The sequence below is a fragment of the Solea solea genome, chromosome 16 (assembly GCF_958295425.1).
Source record: "Solea solea chromosome 16, fSolSol10.1, whole genome shotgun sequence".
NCBI lineage: Eukaryota > Metazoa > Chordata > Actinopteri > Pleuronectiformes > Soleidae > Solea > Solea solea.
The window spans coordinates 3031201-3046200 of NC_081149.1; the positions used below are offsets into that span (position 1 = coordinate 3031201).

The 15000-nt window shown below is 49.6% G+C and overlaps 31 non-coding genes and 4 pseudogenes across 31 annotated transcripts; 21 read left to right on the forward strand and 14 right to left on the reverse strand.

The window, feature by feature from the left end:
- The first annotated feature begins 113 nt into the window (after window positions 1-113).
- Window positions 114-232, forward strand: LOC131476691 (5S ribosomal RNA). Its single transcript, XR_009243052.1, has one exon. It is a non-coding gene; the product is annotated as a 5S ribosomal RNA (ribosomal RNA).
- A 124-nt stretch (window positions 233-356) lies between these two features.
- LOC131442032 (U2 spliceosomal RNA) lies at window positions 357-549 on the reverse strand. Its single transcript, XR_009232617.1, has one exon. It is a non-coding gene; the product is annotated as a U2 spliceosomal RNA (small nuclear RNA).
- Window positions 550-857: 308 nt separating this feature from the next.
- Window positions 858-976, forward strand: LOC131477243 (5S ribosomal RNA). Its single transcript, XR_009243592.1, has one exon. It is a non-coding gene; the product is annotated as a 5S ribosomal RNA (ribosomal RNA).
- A 296-nt stretch (window positions 977-1272) lies between these two features.
- LOC131476692 (5S ribosomal RNA) lies at window positions 1273-1391 on the forward strand. Its single transcript, XR_009243053.1, has one exon. It is a non-coding gene; the product is annotated as a 5S ribosomal RNA (ribosomal RNA).
- A 296-nt stretch (window positions 1392-1687) lies between these two features.
- LOC131477295 (5S ribosomal RNA) lies at window positions 1688-1806 on the forward strand. The gene has a single exon (XR_009243640.1). It is a non-coding gene; the product is annotated as a 5S ribosomal RNA (ribosomal RNA).
- Window positions 1807-1930: 124 nt separating this feature from the next.
- LOC131442034 (U2 spliceosomal RNA) lies at window positions 1931-2123 on the reverse strand. The gene has a single exon (XR_009232619.1). It is a non-coding gene; the product is annotated as a U2 spliceosomal RNA (small nuclear RNA).
- A 308-nt stretch (window positions 2124-2431) lies between these two features.
- On the forward strand, window positions 2432-2550 carry LOC131477244 (5S ribosomal RNA). The gene has a single exon (XR_009243593.1). It is a non-coding gene; the product is annotated as a 5S ribosomal RNA (ribosomal RNA).
- A 296-nt stretch (window positions 2551-2846) lies between these two features.
- Window positions 2847-2965, forward strand: LOC131476694 (5S ribosomal RNA). Its single transcript, XR_009243055.1, has one exon. It is a non-coding gene; the product is annotated as a 5S ribosomal RNA (ribosomal RNA).
- Window positions 2966-3089: 124 nt separating this feature from the next.
- On the reverse strand, window positions 3090-3282 carry LOC131442594 (U2 spliceosomal RNA). Its single transcript, XR_009233164.1, has one exon. It is a non-coding gene; the product is annotated as a U2 spliceosomal RNA (small nuclear RNA).
- Window positions 3283-3590: 308 nt separating this feature from the next.
- LOC131476695 (5S ribosomal RNA) lies at window positions 3591-3709 on the forward strand. The gene has a single exon (XR_009243056.1). It is a non-coding gene; the product is annotated as a 5S ribosomal RNA (ribosomal RNA).
- A 124-nt stretch (window positions 3710-3833) lies between these two features.
- On the reverse strand, window positions 3834-4026 carry LOC131442035 (U2 spliceosomal RNA). The gene has a single exon (XR_009232620.1). It is a non-coding gene; the product is annotated as a U2 spliceosomal RNA (small nuclear RNA).
- A 308-nt stretch (window positions 4027-4334) lies between these two features.
- LOC131476696 (5S ribosomal RNA) lies at window positions 4335-4453 on the forward strand. Its single transcript, XR_009243057.1, has one exon. It is a non-coding gene; the product is annotated as a 5S ribosomal RNA (ribosomal RNA).
- A 124-nt stretch (window positions 4454-4577) lies between these two features.
- Window positions 4578-4719, reverse strand: LOC131442879 (U2 spliceosomal RNA; annotated as a pseudogene).
- A 715-nt stretch (window positions 4720-5434) lies between these two features.
- Window positions 5435-5606, reverse strand: LOC131442872 (U2 spliceosomal RNA; annotated as a pseudogene).
- A 308-nt stretch (window positions 5607-5914) lies between these two features.
- Window positions 5915-6033, forward strand: LOC131477245 (5S ribosomal RNA). Its single transcript, XR_009243594.1, has one exon. It is a non-coding gene; the product is annotated as a 5S ribosomal RNA (ribosomal RNA).
- A 296-nt stretch (window positions 6034-6329) lies between these two features.
- LOC131476697 (5S ribosomal RNA) lies at window positions 6330-6448 on the forward strand. The gene has a single exon (XR_009243058.1). It is a non-coding gene; the product is annotated as a 5S ribosomal RNA (ribosomal RNA).
- A 124-nt stretch (window positions 6449-6572) lies between these two features.
- LOC131442036 (U2 spliceosomal RNA) lies at window positions 6573-6765 on the reverse strand. Its single transcript, XR_009232621.1, has one exon. It is a non-coding gene; the product is annotated as a U2 spliceosomal RNA (small nuclear RNA).
- Window positions 6766-7073: 308 nt separating this feature from the next.
- Window positions 7074-7192, forward strand: LOC131477247 (5S ribosomal RNA). The gene has a single exon (XR_009243595.1). It is a non-coding gene; the product is annotated as a 5S ribosomal RNA (ribosomal RNA).
- A 296-nt stretch (window positions 7193-7488) lies between these two features.
- On the forward strand, window positions 7489-7607 carry LOC131476698 (5S ribosomal RNA). The gene has a single exon (XR_009243059.1). It is a non-coding gene; the product is annotated as a 5S ribosomal RNA (ribosomal RNA).
- Window positions 7608-7731: 124 nt separating this feature from the next.
- On the reverse strand, window positions 7732-7924 carry LOC131442596 (U2 spliceosomal RNA). Its single transcript, XR_009233166.1, has one exon. It is a non-coding gene; the product is annotated as a U2 spliceosomal RNA (small nuclear RNA).
- Window positions 7925-8232: 308 nt separating this feature from the next.
- Window positions 8233-8351, forward strand: LOC131476699 (5S ribosomal RNA). The gene has a single exon (XR_009243061.1). It is a non-coding gene; the product is annotated as a 5S ribosomal RNA (ribosomal RNA).
- Window positions 8352-8475: 124 nt separating this feature from the next.
- On the reverse strand, window positions 8476-8668 carry LOC131442037 (U2 spliceosomal RNA). The gene has a single exon (XR_009232622.1). It is a non-coding gene; the product is annotated as a U2 spliceosomal RNA (small nuclear RNA).
- Window positions 8669-8976: 308 nt separating this feature from the next.
- On the forward strand, window positions 8977-9095 carry LOC131476700 (5S ribosomal RNA). The gene has a single exon (XR_009243062.1). It is a non-coding gene; the product is annotated as a 5S ribosomal RNA (ribosomal RNA).
- Window positions 9096-9219: 124 nt separating this feature from the next.
- LOC131442880 (U2 spliceosomal RNA) lies at window positions 9220-9361 on the reverse strand (annotated as a pseudogene).
- A 715-nt stretch (window positions 9362-10076) lies between these two features.
- LOC131442873 (U2 spliceosomal RNA) lies at window positions 10077-10248 on the reverse strand (annotated as a pseudogene).
- Window positions 10249-10556: 308 nt separating this feature from the next.
- Window positions 10557-10675, forward strand: LOC131477248 (5S ribosomal RNA). The gene has a single exon (XR_009243596.1). It is a non-coding gene; the product is annotated as a 5S ribosomal RNA (ribosomal RNA).
- Window positions 10676-10971: 296 nt separating this feature from the next.
- Window positions 10972-11090, forward strand: LOC131476701 (5S ribosomal RNA). Its single transcript, XR_009243063.1, has one exon. It is a non-coding gene; the product is annotated as a 5S ribosomal RNA (ribosomal RNA).
- A 124-nt stretch (window positions 11091-11214) lies between these two features.
- Window positions 11215-11407, reverse strand: LOC131442038 (U2 spliceosomal RNA). Its single transcript, XR_009232623.1, has one exon. It is a non-coding gene; the product is annotated as a U2 spliceosomal RNA (small nuclear RNA).
- Window positions 11408-11715: 308 nt separating this feature from the next.
- On the forward strand, window positions 11716-11834 carry LOC131441224 (5S ribosomal RNA). The gene has a single exon (XR_009231897.1). It is a non-coding gene; the product is annotated as a 5S ribosomal RNA (ribosomal RNA).
- Window positions 11835-12130: 296 nt separating this feature from the next.
- On the forward strand, window positions 12131-12249 carry LOC131477036 (5S ribosomal RNA). Its single transcript, XR_009243392.1, has one exon. It is a non-coding gene; the product is annotated as a 5S ribosomal RNA (ribosomal RNA).
- A 296-nt stretch (window positions 12250-12545) lies between these two features.
- On the forward strand, window positions 12546-12664 carry LOC131476702 (5S ribosomal RNA). Its single transcript, XR_009243064.1, has one exon. It is a non-coding gene; the product is annotated as a 5S ribosomal RNA (ribosomal RNA).
- Window positions 12665-12960: 296 nt separating this feature from the next.
- Window positions 12961-13079, forward strand: LOC131476703 (5S ribosomal RNA). The gene has a single exon (XR_009243065.1). It is a non-coding gene; the product is annotated as a 5S ribosomal RNA (ribosomal RNA).
- A 960-nt stretch (window positions 13080-14039) lies between these two features.
- Window positions 14040-14232, reverse strand: LOC131442321 (U2 spliceosomal RNA). Its single transcript, XR_009232897.1, has one exon. It is a non-coding gene; the product is annotated as a U2 spliceosomal RNA (small nuclear RNA).
- A 308-nt stretch (window positions 14233-14540) lies between these two features.
- Window positions 14541-14659, forward strand: LOC131476705 (5S ribosomal RNA). Its single transcript, XR_009243067.1, has one exon. It is a non-coding gene; the product is annotated as a 5S ribosomal RNA (ribosomal RNA).
- Window positions 14660-14771: 112 nt separating this feature from the next.
- Window positions 14772-14964, reverse strand: LOC131442040 (U2 spliceosomal RNA). Its single transcript, XR_009232624.1, has one exon. It is a non-coding gene; the product is annotated as a U2 spliceosomal RNA (small nuclear RNA).
- Window positions 14965-15000: the final 36 nt, after the last annotated feature.

Consider the following 15000-nt stretch of genomic DNA (forward strand, 5'->3'; position numbering starts at 1 on the left):
CCCACCAAAAACAACTTAAACTCTTGAACGTTCGAAAGGCTGACCTTTGAGCTCCTCCACGAGCAGGGGGCCTTGCCTAGTCTATAAAAGGAGTCTGTGTCCCCAGCCCGTCGGCTTACGGCCATACCACCCTGAGCACGCCCGATCTCGTCTGATCTCGGAAGCTAAGCAGGGTCGGGCCTGGTTAGTACTTGGATGGGAGACCGCCTGGGAATACCAGGTGCTGTAAGCTTTTACACTGCTGCTTCCTTACAAGAAACATGGGCTTGCAATTACGTTGACGCACGGGCACGGGCACAGGCACACGTTAACGTCCTTCTAGTTCCAGCCTTGCTTTGGTTTTCACAGAAAAAAGAGAATGGTGCACCGTTCCTGGTGGCACTGCAATGCCAGGTCAATGCAAGGAGTGAAGAGAGCAAGCCCCAGTTTTCACCTCCCAATGCTCAAAAATGCATTTAATATTTAATCCCCATATAGAGGACATATCAGATATTAAACTGATAAGAACAGATACTACACTTGATCTTAGCCAAAAGGCCGAGAAGCGATGGCCCACAAGTGTCTGGGGCCAACTCAAGATCTTGGCACACAAGTTACTTGTTGTGGTGCCATGTTTTTTAAGTGCGCATAACAAAGGCTGCTGCTGATCACCTCCGCCCCAAGGTGATCTAAGTGCACCTCTGAGCCTTGACGAACAGCTGCTTGACATTTGACACACTCAAAGGGCGCGGCCATACAGCAAAGCCCACCAAAAACAACTTAAACTCTTGAACGTTCGAAAGGCTGACCTTTGAGCTCCTCCACGAGCAGGGGGCCTTGCCTAGTCTATAAAAGGAGTCTGTGTCCCCAGCCCGTCGGCTTACGGCCATACCACCCTGAGCACGCTCGATCTCGTCTGATCTCGGAAGCTAAGCAGGGTCGGGCCTGGTTAGTACTTGGATGGGAGACCGCCTGGGAATACCAGGTGCTGTAAGCTTTTACACTGCTGCTTCCTTACAAGAAACATGGGCTTGCAATTACGTTGACGCACGGGCACACGTTAACGTCCTTCTAGTTTCAGCCTTGGATGTCGCTCTGCAAGCACGTGAGAAGCTTGGAGATGGGCAGCAGCTTACCCATCTCGATGTAGCTTCCTAATACTGGAATATAGTGTAGCAGGTAGTGGAGATAAAGGCTCAAGTGCAGTGTGTTCGAAAGGCTGACTTTTGAGCTCCTCCACGAGCAGGGGGCCTTGCCTAGTCTATAAAAGGAGTCTGTGTCCCCAGCCCGTCGGCTTACGGCCATACCACCCTGAGCACGCCCGATCTCGTCTGATCTCGGAAGCTAAGCAGGGTCGGGCCTGGTTAGTACTTGGATGGGAGACCGCCTGGGAATACCAGGTGCTGTAAGCTTTTACACTGCTGCTTCCTTACAAGAAACATGGGCTTGCAATTACGTTGACGCACGGGCACACGTTAACGTCCTTCTAGTTTCAGCCTTGGATGTCGCTCTGCAAGCACGTGAGAAGCTTGGAGATGGGCAGCAGCTTACCCATCTCGATGTAGCTTCCTAATACTGGAATATAGTGTAGCAGGTAGTGGAGATAAAGGCTCAAGTGCAGTGTGTTCGAAAGGCTGACTTTTGAGCTCCTCCACGAGCAGGGGGCCTTGCCTAGTCTATAAAAGGAGTCTGTGTCCCCAGCCCATCGGCTTACGGCCATACCACCCTGAGCACGCCCGATCTCGTCTGATCTCGGAAGCTAAGCAGGGTCGGGCCTGGTTAGTACTTGGATGGGAGTCCGCCTGGGAATACCAGGTGCTGTAAGCTTTTACACTGCTGCTTCCTTACAAGAAACATGGGCTTGCAATTACGTTGACGCACGGGCACGGGCACAGGCACACGTTAACGTCCTTCTAGTTCCAGCCTTGCTTTGGTTTTCACAGAAAAAAGAGAATGGTGCACCGTTCCTGGTGGCACTGCAATGCCAGGTCAATGCAAGGAGTGAAGAGAGCAAGCCCCAGTTTTCACCTCCCAATGCTCAAAAATGCATTTAATATTTAATCCCCATATAGAGGACATATCAGATATTAAACTGATAAGAACAGATACTACACTTGATCTTAGCCAAAAGGCCGAGAAGCGATGGCCCACAAGTGTGTGGGGCCAACTCAAGATCTTGGCACACAAGTTACTTGTTGTGGTGCCATGTTTTTTAAGTGCGCATAACAAAGGCTGCTGCTGATCACCTCCGCCCCAAGGTGATCTAAGTGCACCTCTGAGCCTTGACGGACAGCTGCTTGACATTTGACACACTCAAAGGGCGCGGCCATACAGCAAAGCCCACCAAAAACAACTTAAACTCTTGAACGTTCGAAAGGCTGACCTTTGAGCTCCTCCACGAGCAGGGGGCCTTGCCTAGTCTATAAAAGGAGTCTGTGTCCCCAGCCCGTCGGCTTACGGCCATACCACCCTGAGCACGCTCGATCTCGTCTGATCTCGGAAGCTAAGCAGGGTCGGGCCTGGTTAGTACTTGGATGGGAGACCGCCTGGGAATACCAGGTGCTGTAAGCTTTTACACTGCTGCTTCCTTACAAGAAACATGGGCTTGCAATTACGTTGACGCACGGGCACACGTTAACGTCCTTCTAGTTTCAGCCTTGGATGTTGCTCTGCAAGCACGTGAGAAGCTTGGAGATGGGCAGCAGCTTACCCATCTCGATGTAGCTTCCTAATACTGGAATATAGTGTAGCAGGTAGTGGAGATAAAGGCTCAAGTGCAGTGTGTTCGAAAGGCTGACTTTTGAGCTCCTCCACGAGCAGGGGGCCTTGCCTAGTCTATAAAAGGAGTCTGTGTCCCCAGCCCGTCGGCTTACGGCCATACCACCCTGAGCACGCCCGATCTCGTCTGATCTCGGAAGCTAAGCAGGGTCGGGCCTGGTTAGTACTTGGATGGGAGACCGCCTGGGAATACCAGGTGCTGTAAGCTTTTACACTGCTGCTTCCTTACAAGAAACATGGGCTTGCAATTACGTTGACGCACGGGCACGGGCACAGGCACACGTTAACGTCCTTCTAGTTCCAGCCTTGCTATGGTTTTCACAGAAAAAAGAGAATGGTGCACCGTTCCTGGTGGCACTGCAATGCCAGGTCAATGCAAGGAGTGAAGAGAGCAAGCCCCAGTTTTCACCTCCCAATGCTCAAAAATGCATTTAATATTTAATCCCCATATAGAGGACATATCAGATATTAAACTGATAAGAACAGATACTACACTTGATCTTAACCAAAAGGCCGAGAAGCGATGGCCCACAAGTGTGTGGGGCCAACTCAAGATCTTGGCACACAAGTTACTTGTTGTGGTGCCATGTTTTTTAAGTGCGCATAACAAAGGCTGCTGCTGATCACCTCTGCCCCAAGGTGATCTAAGTGCACCTCTGAGCCTTGACGGAAAGCTGCTTGACATTTGACACACTCAAAGGGCGCGGCCATACAGCAAAGCCCACCAAAAACAACTTAAACTCTTGAACGTTCGAAAGGCTGACCTTTGAGCTCCTCCACGAGCAGGGGGCCTTGCCTAGTCTATAAAAGGAGTCTGTGTCCCCAGCCCGTCGGCTTACGGCCATACCACCCTGAGCACGCCCGATCTCGTCTGATCTCGGAAGCTAAGCAGGGTCGGGCCTGGTTAGTACTTGGATGGGAGACCGCCTGGGAATACCAGGTGCTGTAAGCTTTTACACTGCTGCTTCCTTACAAGAAACATGGGCTTGCAATTACGTTGACGCACGGGCACGGGCACAGGCACACGTTAACGTCCTTCTAGTTCCAGCCTTGCTATGGTTTTCACAGAAAAAAGAGAATGGTGCACCGTTCCTGGTGGCACTGCAATGCCAGGTCAATGCAAGGAGTGAAGAGAGCAAGCCCCAGTTTTCACCTCCCAATGCTCAAAAATGCATTTAATATTTAATCCCCATATAGAGGACATATCAGATATTAAACTGATAAGAACAGATACTACACTTGATCTTAGCCAAAAGGCCGAGAAGCGATGGCCCACAAGTGTGTGGGGCCAACTCAAGATCTTGGCACACAAGTTACTTGTTGTGGTGCCATGTTTTTTAAGTGCGCATAACAAAGGCTGCTGCTGATCACCTCTGCCCCAAGGTGATCTAAGTGCACCTCTGAGCCTTGACGGACAGCTGCTTGACATTTGACACACTCAAAGGGCGCGGCCATACAGCAAAGCCCACCAAAAACAACTTAAACTCTTGAACGTTCGAAAGGCTGACCTTTGAGCTCCTCCACGAGCAGGGGGCCTTGCCTAGTCTATAAAAGGAGTCTGTGTCCCCAGCCCGTCGGCTTACGGCCATACCACCCTGAGCACGCCCGATCTCGTCTGATCTCGGAAGCTAAGCAGGGTCGGGCCTGGTTAGTACTTGGATGGGAGACCGCCTGGGAATACCAGGTGCTGTAAGCTTTTACACTGCTGCTTCCTTACAAGAAACATGGGCTTGCAATTACGTTGACGCACGGGCACGGGCACAGGCACACGTTAACGTCCTTCTAGTTCCAGCCTTGCTTTGGTTTTCACAGAAAAAAGAGAATGGTGCACCGTTCCTGGTGGCACTGCAATGCCAGGTCAATGCAAGGAGTGAAGAGAGCAAGCCCCAGTTTTCACCTCCCAATGCTCAAAAATGCATTTAATTAGTGATGTGACGTTCCGTTTCGAGGCTTCGAAGCGTGTGCCGAGTAGGGGAGGGGGCGTTTCCGCGATGCGCGTATCGAGGCTTGCTTCATTTAGGGGAGGAGCCAAAAATGATGACGTCCGAAGCCTCGCTGCCCGGCTGTACCACGTGATTACTTCGTGAAGTGGTTCAGATTTAGCGCGAGGTTTTACAGCTATATAGACCCCTATATAGGCTCCATTCAAAATGTGGGTTTTTGAAGGAGAGTTGCGGTCAGTTGAGAGTTTGGATAGTTTGGAGAGTTTGGATACTAGAGTTTGGACAGCGTTTATATAGTTTGGAGATAGTATGGAGAGTTTAGGGAGAGATAGAGATTTAGGAGAGGGAGGAGAGTAGGATAGGTGATATAGGATGGAGCCAGCGAGGCTCATCATTGTCCAAGTTTCACAAGCATAATCTGTGCCCTTTTCCTAGTTCCACAAGCACTTTCACTGTCCTCTGCCTGATTACACCCATGCCATTTTCAGAAAAACATTGCACAACCTGCCATATTATGATATTACCATTTTGGGAAGACTTACACACACAGAATACATTCAAAAAATTTATTAAACACATATGTACAGAAATGATTTGGTCATACATTTTTTGTAATTCATAGTCATTTCTAACAGACACAAAAATTCAATTCATCACACATTATGTGGTTCAGATACAGCTGCCTGTGATTATACACTTGGCCAGTAGGTGGTTTCGTGTGCACATGAAGCTTCGAGAAATGAACCCTTTCTCGAACCAATTGGCTCAAGTGGTTCAATGCCTCATGAGGCTTCATCTCACCATCACTACATTTAATATTTAATCCCCATATAGAGGACATATCAGATATTAAACTGATAAGAACAGATACTACACTTGATCTTAGCCAAAAGGCCGAGAAGCGATGGCCCACAAGTGTCTGGGGCCAACTCAAGATCTTGGCACACAAGTTACTTGTTGTGGTGCCATGTTTTTTAAGTGCGCATAACAAAGGCTGCTGCTGATCACCTCCGCCCCAAGGTGATCTAAGTGCACCTCTGAGCCTTGACGAACAGCTGCTTGACATTTGACACACTCAAAGGGCGCGGCCATACAGCAAAGCCCACCAAAAACAACTTAAACTCTTGAACGTTCGAAAGGCTGACCTTTGAGCTCCTCCACGAGCAGGGGGCCTTGCCTAGTCTATAAAAGGAGTCTGTGTCCCCAGCCCGTCGGCTTACGGCCATACCACCCTGAGCACGCTCGATCTCGTCTGATCTCGGAAGCTAAGCAGGGTCGGGCCTGGTTAGTACTTGGATGGGAGACCGCCTGGGAATACCAGGTGCTGTAAGCTTTTACACTGCTGCTTCCTTACAAGAAACATGGGCTTGCAATTACGTTGACGCACGGGCACACGTTAACGTCCTTCTAGTTTCAGCCTTGGATGTCGCTCTGCAAGCACGTGAGAAGCTTGGAGATGGGCAGCAGCTTACCCATCTCGATGTAGCTTCCTAATACTGGAATATAGTGTAGCAGGTAGTGGAGATAAAGGCTCAAGTGCAGTGTGTTCGAAAGGCTGACTTTTGAGCTCCTCCACGAGCAGGGGGCCTTGCCTAGTCTATAAAAGGAGTCTGTGTCCCCAGCCCGTCGGCTTACGGCCATACCACCCTGAGCACGCCCGATCTCGTCTGATCTCGGAAGCTAAGCAGGGTCGGGCCTGGTTAGTACTTGGATGGGAGACCGCCTGGGAATACCAGGTGCTGTAAGCTTTTACACTGCTGCTTCCTTACAAGAAACATGGGCTTGCAATTACGTTGACGCACGGGCACGGGCACAGGCACACGTTAACGTCCTTCTAGTTCCAGCCTTGCTTTGGTTTTCACAGAAAAAAGAGAATGGTGCACCGTTCCTGGTGGCACTGCAATGCCAGGTCAATGCAAGGAGTGAAGAGAGCAAGCCCCAGTTTTCACCTCCCAATGCTCAAAAATGCATTTAATATTTAATCCCCATATAGAGGACATATCAGATATTAAACTGATAAGAACAGATACTACACTTGATCTTAGCCAAAAGGCCGAGAAGCGATGGCCCACAAGTGTCTGGGGCCAACTCAAGATCTTGGCACACAAGTTACTTGTTGTGGTGCCATGTTTTTTAAGTGCGCATAACAAAGGCTGCTGCTGATCACCTCCGCCCCAAGGTGATCTAAGTGCACCTCTGAGCCTTGACGGACAGCTGCTTGACATTTGACACACTCAAAGGGCGCGGCCATACAGCAAAGCCCACCAAAAACAACTTAAACTCTTGAACGTTCGAAAGGCTGACCTTTGAGCTCCTCCACGAGCAGGGGGCCTTGCCTAGTCTATAAAAGGAGTCTGTGTCCCCAGCCCGTCGGCTTACGGCCATACCACCCTGAGCACGCTCGATCTCGTCTGATCTCGGAAGCTAAGCAGGGTCGGGCCTGGTTAGTACTTGGATGGGAGACCGCCTGGGAATACCAGGTGCTGTAAGCTTTTACACTGCTGCTTCCTTACAAGAAACATGGGCTTGCAATTACGTTGACGCACGGGCACACGTTAACGTCCTTCTAGTTTCAGCCTTGGATGTTGCTCTGCAAGCACGTGAGAAGCTTGGAGATGGGCAGCAGCTTACCCATCTCGATGTAGCTTCCTAATACTGGAATATAGTGTAGCAGGTAGTGGAGATAAAGGCTCAAGTGCAGTGTGTTCGAAAGGCTGACTTTTGAGCTCCTCCACGAGCAGGGGGCCTTGCCTAGTCTATAAAAGGAGTCTGTGTCCCCAGCCCGTCGGCTTACGGCCATACCACCCTGAGCACGCCCGATCTCGTCTGATCTCGGAAGCTAAGCAGGGTCGGGCCTGGTTAGTACTTGGATGGGAGACCGCCTGGGAATACCAGGTGCTGTAAGCTTTTACACTGCTGCTTCCTTACAAGAAACATGGGCTTGCAATTACGTTGACGCACGGGCACGGGCACAGGCACACGTTAACGTCCTTCTAGTTCCAGCCTTGCTATGGTTTTCACAGAAAAAAGAGAATGGTGCACCGTTCCTGGTGGCACTGCAATGCCAGGTCAATGCAAGGAGTGAAGAGAGCAAGCCCCAGTTTTCACCTCCCAATGCTCAAAAATGCATTTAATATTTAATCCCCATATAGAGGACATATCAGATATTAAACTGATAAGAACAGATACTACACTTGATCTTAACCAAAAGGCCGAGAAGCGATGGCCCACAAGTGTGTGGGGCCAACTCAAGATCTTGGCACACAAGTTACTTGTTGTGGTGCCATGTTTTTTAAGTGCGCATAACAAAGGCTGCTGCTGATCACCTCTGCCCCAAGGTGATCTAAGTGCACCTCTGAGCCTTGACGGAAAGCTGCTTGACATTTGACACACTCAAAGGGCGCGGCCATACAGCAAAGCCCACCAAAAACAACTTAAACTCTTGAACGTTCGAAAGGCTGACCTTTGAGCTCCTCCACGAGCAGGGGGCCTTGCCTAGTCTATAAAAGGAGTCTGTGTCCCCAGCCCGTCGGCTTACGGCCATACCACCCTGAGCACGCCCGATCTCGTCTGATCTCGGAAGCTAAGCAGGGTCGGGCCTGGTTAGTACTTGGATGGGAGACCGCCTGGGAATACCAGGTGCTGTAAGCTTTTACACTGCTGCTTCCTTACAAGAAACATGGGCTTGCAATTACGTTGACGCACGGGCACGGGCACAGGCACACGTTAACGTCCTTCTAGTTCCAGCCTTGCTATGGTTTTCACAGAAAAAAGAGAATGGTGCACCGTTCCTGGTGGCACTGCAATGCCAGGTCAATGCAAGGAGTGAAGAGAGCAAGCCCCAGTTTTCACCTCCCAATGCTCAAAAATGCATTTAATATTTAATCCCCATATAGAGGACATATCAGATATTAAACTGATAAGAACAGATACTACACTTGATCTTAGCCAAAAGGCCGAGAAGCGATGGCCCACAAGTGTGTGGGGCCAACTCAAGATCTTGGCACACAAGTTACTTGTTGTGGTGCCATGTTTTTTAAGTGCGCATAACAAAGGCTGCTGCTGATCACCTCTGCCCCAAGGTGATCTAAGTGCACCTCTGAGCCTTGACGGACAGCTGCTTGACATTTGACACACTCAAAGGGCGCGGCCATACAGCAAAGCCCACCAAAAACAACTTAAACTCTTGAACGTTCGAAAGGCTGACCTTTGAGCTCCTCCACGAGCAGGGGGCCTTGCCTAGTCTATAAAAGGAGTCTGTGTCCCCAGCCCGTCGGCTTACGGCCATACCACCCTGAGCACGCCCGATCTCGTCTGATCTCGGAAGCTAAGCAGGGTCGGGCCTGGTTAGTACTTGGATGGGAGACCGCCTGGGAATACCAGGTGCTGTAAGCTTTTACACTGCTGCTTCCTTACAAGAAACATGGGCTTGCAATTACGTTGACGCACGGGCACGGGCACAGGCACACGTTAACGTCCTTCTAGTTCCAGCCTTGCTTTGGTTTTCACAGAAAAAAGAGAATGGTGCACCGTTCCTGGTGGCACTGCAATGCCAGGTCAATGCAAGGAGTGAAGAGAGCAAGCCCCAGTTTTCACCTCCCAATGCTCAAAAATGCATTTAATTAGTGATGTGACGTTCCGTTTCGAGGCTTCGAAGCGTGTGCCGAGTAGGGGAGGGGGCGTTTCCGCGATGCGCGTATCGAGGCTTGCTTCATTTAGGGGAGGAGCCAAAAATGATGACGTCCGAAGCCTCGCTGCCCGGCTGTACCACGTGATTACTTCGTGAAGTGGTTCAGATTTAGCGCGAGGTTTTACAGCTATATAGACCCCTATATAGGCTCCATTCAAAATGTGGGTTTTTGAAGGAGAGTTGCGGTCAGTTGAGAGTTTGGATAGTTTGGAGAGTTTGGATACTAGAGTTTGGACAGCGTTTATATAGTTTGGAGATAGTATGGAGAGTTTAGGGAGAGATAGAGATTTAGGAGAGGGAGGAGAGTAGGATAGGTGATATAGGATGGAGCCAGCGAGGCTCATCATTGTCCAAGTTTCACAAGCATAATCTGTGCCCTTTTCCTAGTTCCACAAGCACTTTCACTGTCCTCTGCCTGATTACACCCATGCCATTTTCAGAAAAACATTGCACAACCTGCCATATTATGATATTACCATTTTGGGAAGACTTACACACACAGAATACATTCAAAAAATTTATTAAACACATATGTACAGAAATGATTTGGTCATACATTTTTTGTAATTCATAGTCATTTCTAACAGACACAAAAATTCAATTCATCACACATTATGTGGTTCAGATACAGCTGCCTGTGATTATACACTTGGCCAGTAGGTGGTTTCGTGTGCACATGAAGCTTCGAGAAATGAACCCTTTCTCGAACCAATTGGCTCAAGTGGTTCAATGCCTCATGAGGCTTCATCTCACCATCACTACATTTAATATTTAATCCCCATATAGAGGACATATCAGATATTAAACTGATAAGAACAGATACTACACTTGATCTTAGCCAAAAGGCCGAGAAGCGATGGCCCACAAGTGTCTGGGGCCAACTCAAGATCTTGGCACACAAGTTACTTGTTGTGGTGCCATGTTTTTTAAGTGCGCATAACAAAGGCTGCTGCTGATCACCTCCGCCCCAAGGTGATCTAAGTGCACCTCTGAGCCTTGACGAACAGCTGCTTGACATTTGACACACTCAAAGGGCGCGGCCATACAGCAAAGCCCACCAAAAACAACTTAAACTCTTGAACGTTCGAAAGGCTGACCTTTGAGCTCCTCCACGAGCAGGGGGCCTTGCCTAGTCTATAAAAGGAGTCTGTGTCCCCAGCCCGTCGGCTTACGGCCATACCACCCTGAGCACGCTCGATCTCGTCTGATCTCGGAAGCTAAGCAGGGTCGGGCCTGGTTAGTACTTGGATGGGAGACCGCCTGGGAATACCAGGTGCTGTAAGCTTTTACACTGCTGCTTCCTTACAAGAAACATGGGCTTGCAATTACGTTGACGCACGGGCACACGTTAACGTCCTTCTAGTTTCAGCCTTGGATGTCGCTCTGCAAGCACGTGAGAAGCTTGGAGATGGGCAGCAGCTTACCCATCTCGATGTAGCTTCCTAATACTGGAATATAGTGTAGCAGGTAGTGGAGATAAAGGCTCAAGTGCAGTGTGTTCGAAAGGCTGACTTTTGAGCTCCTCCACGAGCAGGGGGCCTTGCCTAGTCTATAAAAGGAGTCTGTGTCCCCAGCCCGTCGGCTTACGGCCATACCACCCTGAGCACGCCCGATCTCGTCTGATCTCGGAAGCTAAGCAGGGTCGGGCCTGGTTAGTACTTGGATGGGAGACCGCCTGGGAATACCAGGTGCTGTAAGCTTTTACACTGCTGCTTCCTTACAAGAAACATGGGCTTGCAATTACGTTGACGCACGGGCACGGGCACAGGCACACGTTAACGTCCTTCTAGTTCCAGCCTTGCTTTGGTTTTCACAGAAAAAAGAGAATGGTGCACCGTTCCTGGTGGCACTGCAATGCCAGGTCAATGCAAGGAGTGAAGAGAGCAAGCCCCAGTTTTCACCTCCCAATGCTCAAAAATGCATTTAATATTTAATCCCCATATAGAGGACATATCAGATATTAAACTGATAAGAACAGATACTACACTTGATCTTAGCCAAAAGGCCGAGAAGCGATGGCCCACAAGTGTCTGGGGCCAACTCAAGATCTTGGCACACAAGTTACTTGTTGTGGTGCCATGTTTTTTAAGTGCGCATAACAAAGGCTGCTGCTGATCACCTCCGCCCCAAGGTGATCTAAGTGCACCTCTGAGCCTTGACGGACAGCTGCTTGACATTTGACACACTCAAAGGGCGCGGCCATACAGCAAAGCCCACCAAAAACAACTTAAACTCTTGAACGTTCGAAAGGCTGACCTTTGAGCTCCTCCACGAGCAGGGGGCCTTGCCTAGTCTATAAAAGGAGTCTGTGTCCCCAGCCCGTCGGCTTACGGCCATACCACCCTGAGCACGCTCTATCTCGTCTGATCTCGGAAGCTAAGCAGGGTCGGGCCTGGTTAGTACTTGGATGGGAGACCGCCTGGGAATACCAGGTGCTGTAAGCTTTTACACTGCTGCTTCCTTACAAGAAACATGGGCTTGCAATTACGTTGACGCACGGGCACACGTTAACGTCCTTCTAGTTTCAGCCTTGGATGTCGCTCTGCAAGCACGTGAGAAGCTTGGAGATGGGCAGCAGCTTACCCATCTCGATGTAGCTTCCTAATACTGGAATATAGTGTAGCAGGTAGTGGAGATAAAGGCTCAAGTGCAGTGTGTTCGAAAGGCTGACTTTTGAGCTCCTCCACGAGCAGGGGGCCTTGCCTAGTCTATAAAAGGAGTCTGTGTCCCCAGCCCGTCGGCTTACGGCCATACCACCCTGAGCACGCCCGATCTCGTCTGATCTCGGAAGCTAAGCAGGGTCGGGCCTGGTTAGTACCTGGATGGGAGACCGCCTGGGAATACCAGGTGCTGTAAGCTTTTACACTGCTGCTTCCTTACAAGAAACATGGGCTTGCAATTACGTTGACGCACGGGCACACGTTAACCTCCTTCTAGTTTCAGCCTTGGATGTCGCTCTGCAAGCACGTGAGAAGCTTGGAGATGGGCAGCAGCTTACCCATCTCGGTGTAGCTTCCTAATACTGGAATATAGTGTAGCAGGTAGTGGAGATAAAGGCTCAAGTGCAGTGTGTTCGAAAGGCTGACTTTTGAGCTCCTCCACGAGCAGGGGGCCTTGCCTAGTCTATAAAAGGAGTCTGTGTCCCCAGCCCGTCGGCTTACGGCCATACCACCCTGAGCACGCCCGATCTCGTCTGATCTCGGAAGCTAAGCAGGGTCGGGCCTGGTTAGTACTTGGATGGGAGACCGCCTGGGAATACCAGGTGCTGTAAGCTTTTACACTGCTGCTTCCTTACAAGAAACATGGGCTTGCAATTACGTTGACGCACGGGCACACGTTAACGTCCTTCTAGTTTCAGCCTTGGATGTCGCTCTGCAAGCACGTGAGAAGCTTGGAGATGGGGAGCAGCTTACCCATCTCGGTGTAGCTTCCTAATACTGGAATAGAGTGTAGCAGGTAGTGGAGATAAAGGCTCAAGTGCAGTGTGTTCGAAAGGCTGACTTTTGAGCTCCTCCACGAGCAGGGGGCCTTGCCTAGTCTATAAAAGGAGTCTGTGTCCCCAGCCCGTCGGCTTACGGCCATACCACCCTGAGCACGCCCGATCTCGTCTGATCTCGGAAGCTAAGCAGGGTCGGGCCTGGTTAGTACTTGGATGGGAGACCGCCTGGGAATACCAGGTGCTGTAAGCTTTTACACTGCTGCTTCCTTACAAGAAACATGGGCTTGCAATTACGTTGACGCACGGGCACGGGCACAGGCACACGTTAACGTCCTTCTTGTTCCAGCCTTGCTTTGGTTTTCACTAGTGATGTGACGTTCCGTTTCGAGGCTTCGAAGCGTGTGCCGAGTAGGGGAGGGGGCGTTTCCGCGATGCGCGTATCGAGGCTTGCTTCATTTAGGGGAGGAGCCAAAAATGATGACGTCCGAAGCCTCGCTGCCCGGCTGTACCACGTGATTACTTCGTGAAGTGGTTCAGATTTAGCGCGAGGTTTTACAGCTATATAGACCCCTATATAGGCTCCATTCAAAATGTGGGTTTTTGAAGGAGAGTTGCGGTCAGTTGAGAGTTTGGATAGTTTGGAGAGTTTGGATACTAGAGTTTGGACAGCGTTTATATAGTTTGGAGATAGTTTGGAGAGTTTAGGGAGAGATAGAGATTTAGGAGAGGGAGGAGAGTAGGATAGGTGATATAGGATGGAGCCAGCGAGGCTCATCATTGTCCAAGTTTCACAAGCATAATCTGTGCCCTTTTCCTAGTTCCACAAGCACTTTCACTGTCCTCTGCCTGATTACACCCATGCCATTTTCAGAAAAACATTGCACAACCTGCCATATTATGATATTACCATTTTGGGAAGACTTACACACACAGATTACATTCAAAAAATGTATTAAACACATATGTACAGAAATGATTTGGTCATACATTTTTTGTAATTCATAGTCATTTCTAACAGACACAAAAATTCAATTCATCACACATTATGTGGTTCAGATACAGCTGCCTGTGATTATACACTTGGCCAGTAGGTGGTTTCGTGTGCACATGAAGCTTCGAGAAATGAACCCTTTCTCGAACCAATTGGCTCAAGTGGTTCAATGCCTCATGAGGCTTCATCTCACCATCACTAGTTTTCACAGAAAAAAGAGAATTGTGCACCGTTCCTGGTGGCACTGCAATGCCAGGTCAATGCAAGGAGTGAAGAGAGCAAGCCCCAGTTTTCACCTCCCAATGCTCAAAAATGCATTTAATATTTAATCCCCATATAGAGGACATATCAGATATTAAACTGATAAGAACAGATACTACACTTGATCTTAGCCAAAAGGCCGAGAAGCGATGGCCCACAAGTGTCTTGGGCCAACTCAAGATCTTGGCACACAAGTTACTTGTTGTGGTGCCATGTTTTTTAAGTGCGCATAACAAAGGCTGCTGCTGATCACCTCTGCCCCAAGGTGATCTAAGTGCACCTCTGAGCCTTGACGGACAGCTGCTTGACATTTGACACACTCAAAGGGCGCGGCCATACAGCAAAGCCCACCAAAAACAACTTAAACTCTTGAACGTTCGAAAGGCTGACCTTTGAGCTCCTCCACGAGCAGGGGGCCTTGCCTAGTCTATAAAAGGAGTCTGTGTCCCCAGCCCGTCGGCTTACGGCCATACCACCCTGAGCACGCCCGATCTCGTCTGATCTCGGAAGCTAAGCAGGGTCGGGCCTGGTTAGTACTTGGATGGGAGACCGCCTGGGAATACCAGGTGCTGTAAGCTTTTACACTGCTGCTTCCTTACAAGAAACATGGGCTTGCAATTACGTTGACGCACGGGCACACGTTAACGTCCTTCTAGTTCCAGCCTTGCTTTGGTTTTCACAGAAAAAAGAGAATGGTGCACCGTTCCTGGTGGCACTGCAATGCCAGGTCAATGCAAGGAGTGAAGAGAGCAAGCCCCAGTTTTCACCTCCCAATGCTCAAAAATGCATTTAATATTTAATCCCCATATAGAGGACATATCAGATATTAAACTGATAAGAACAGATACTACACTTGATCTTAGCCAAAAGGCCGAGAAGCGATGGCCCACAAGTGTGTGGGGCCAACTCAAGATCTTGG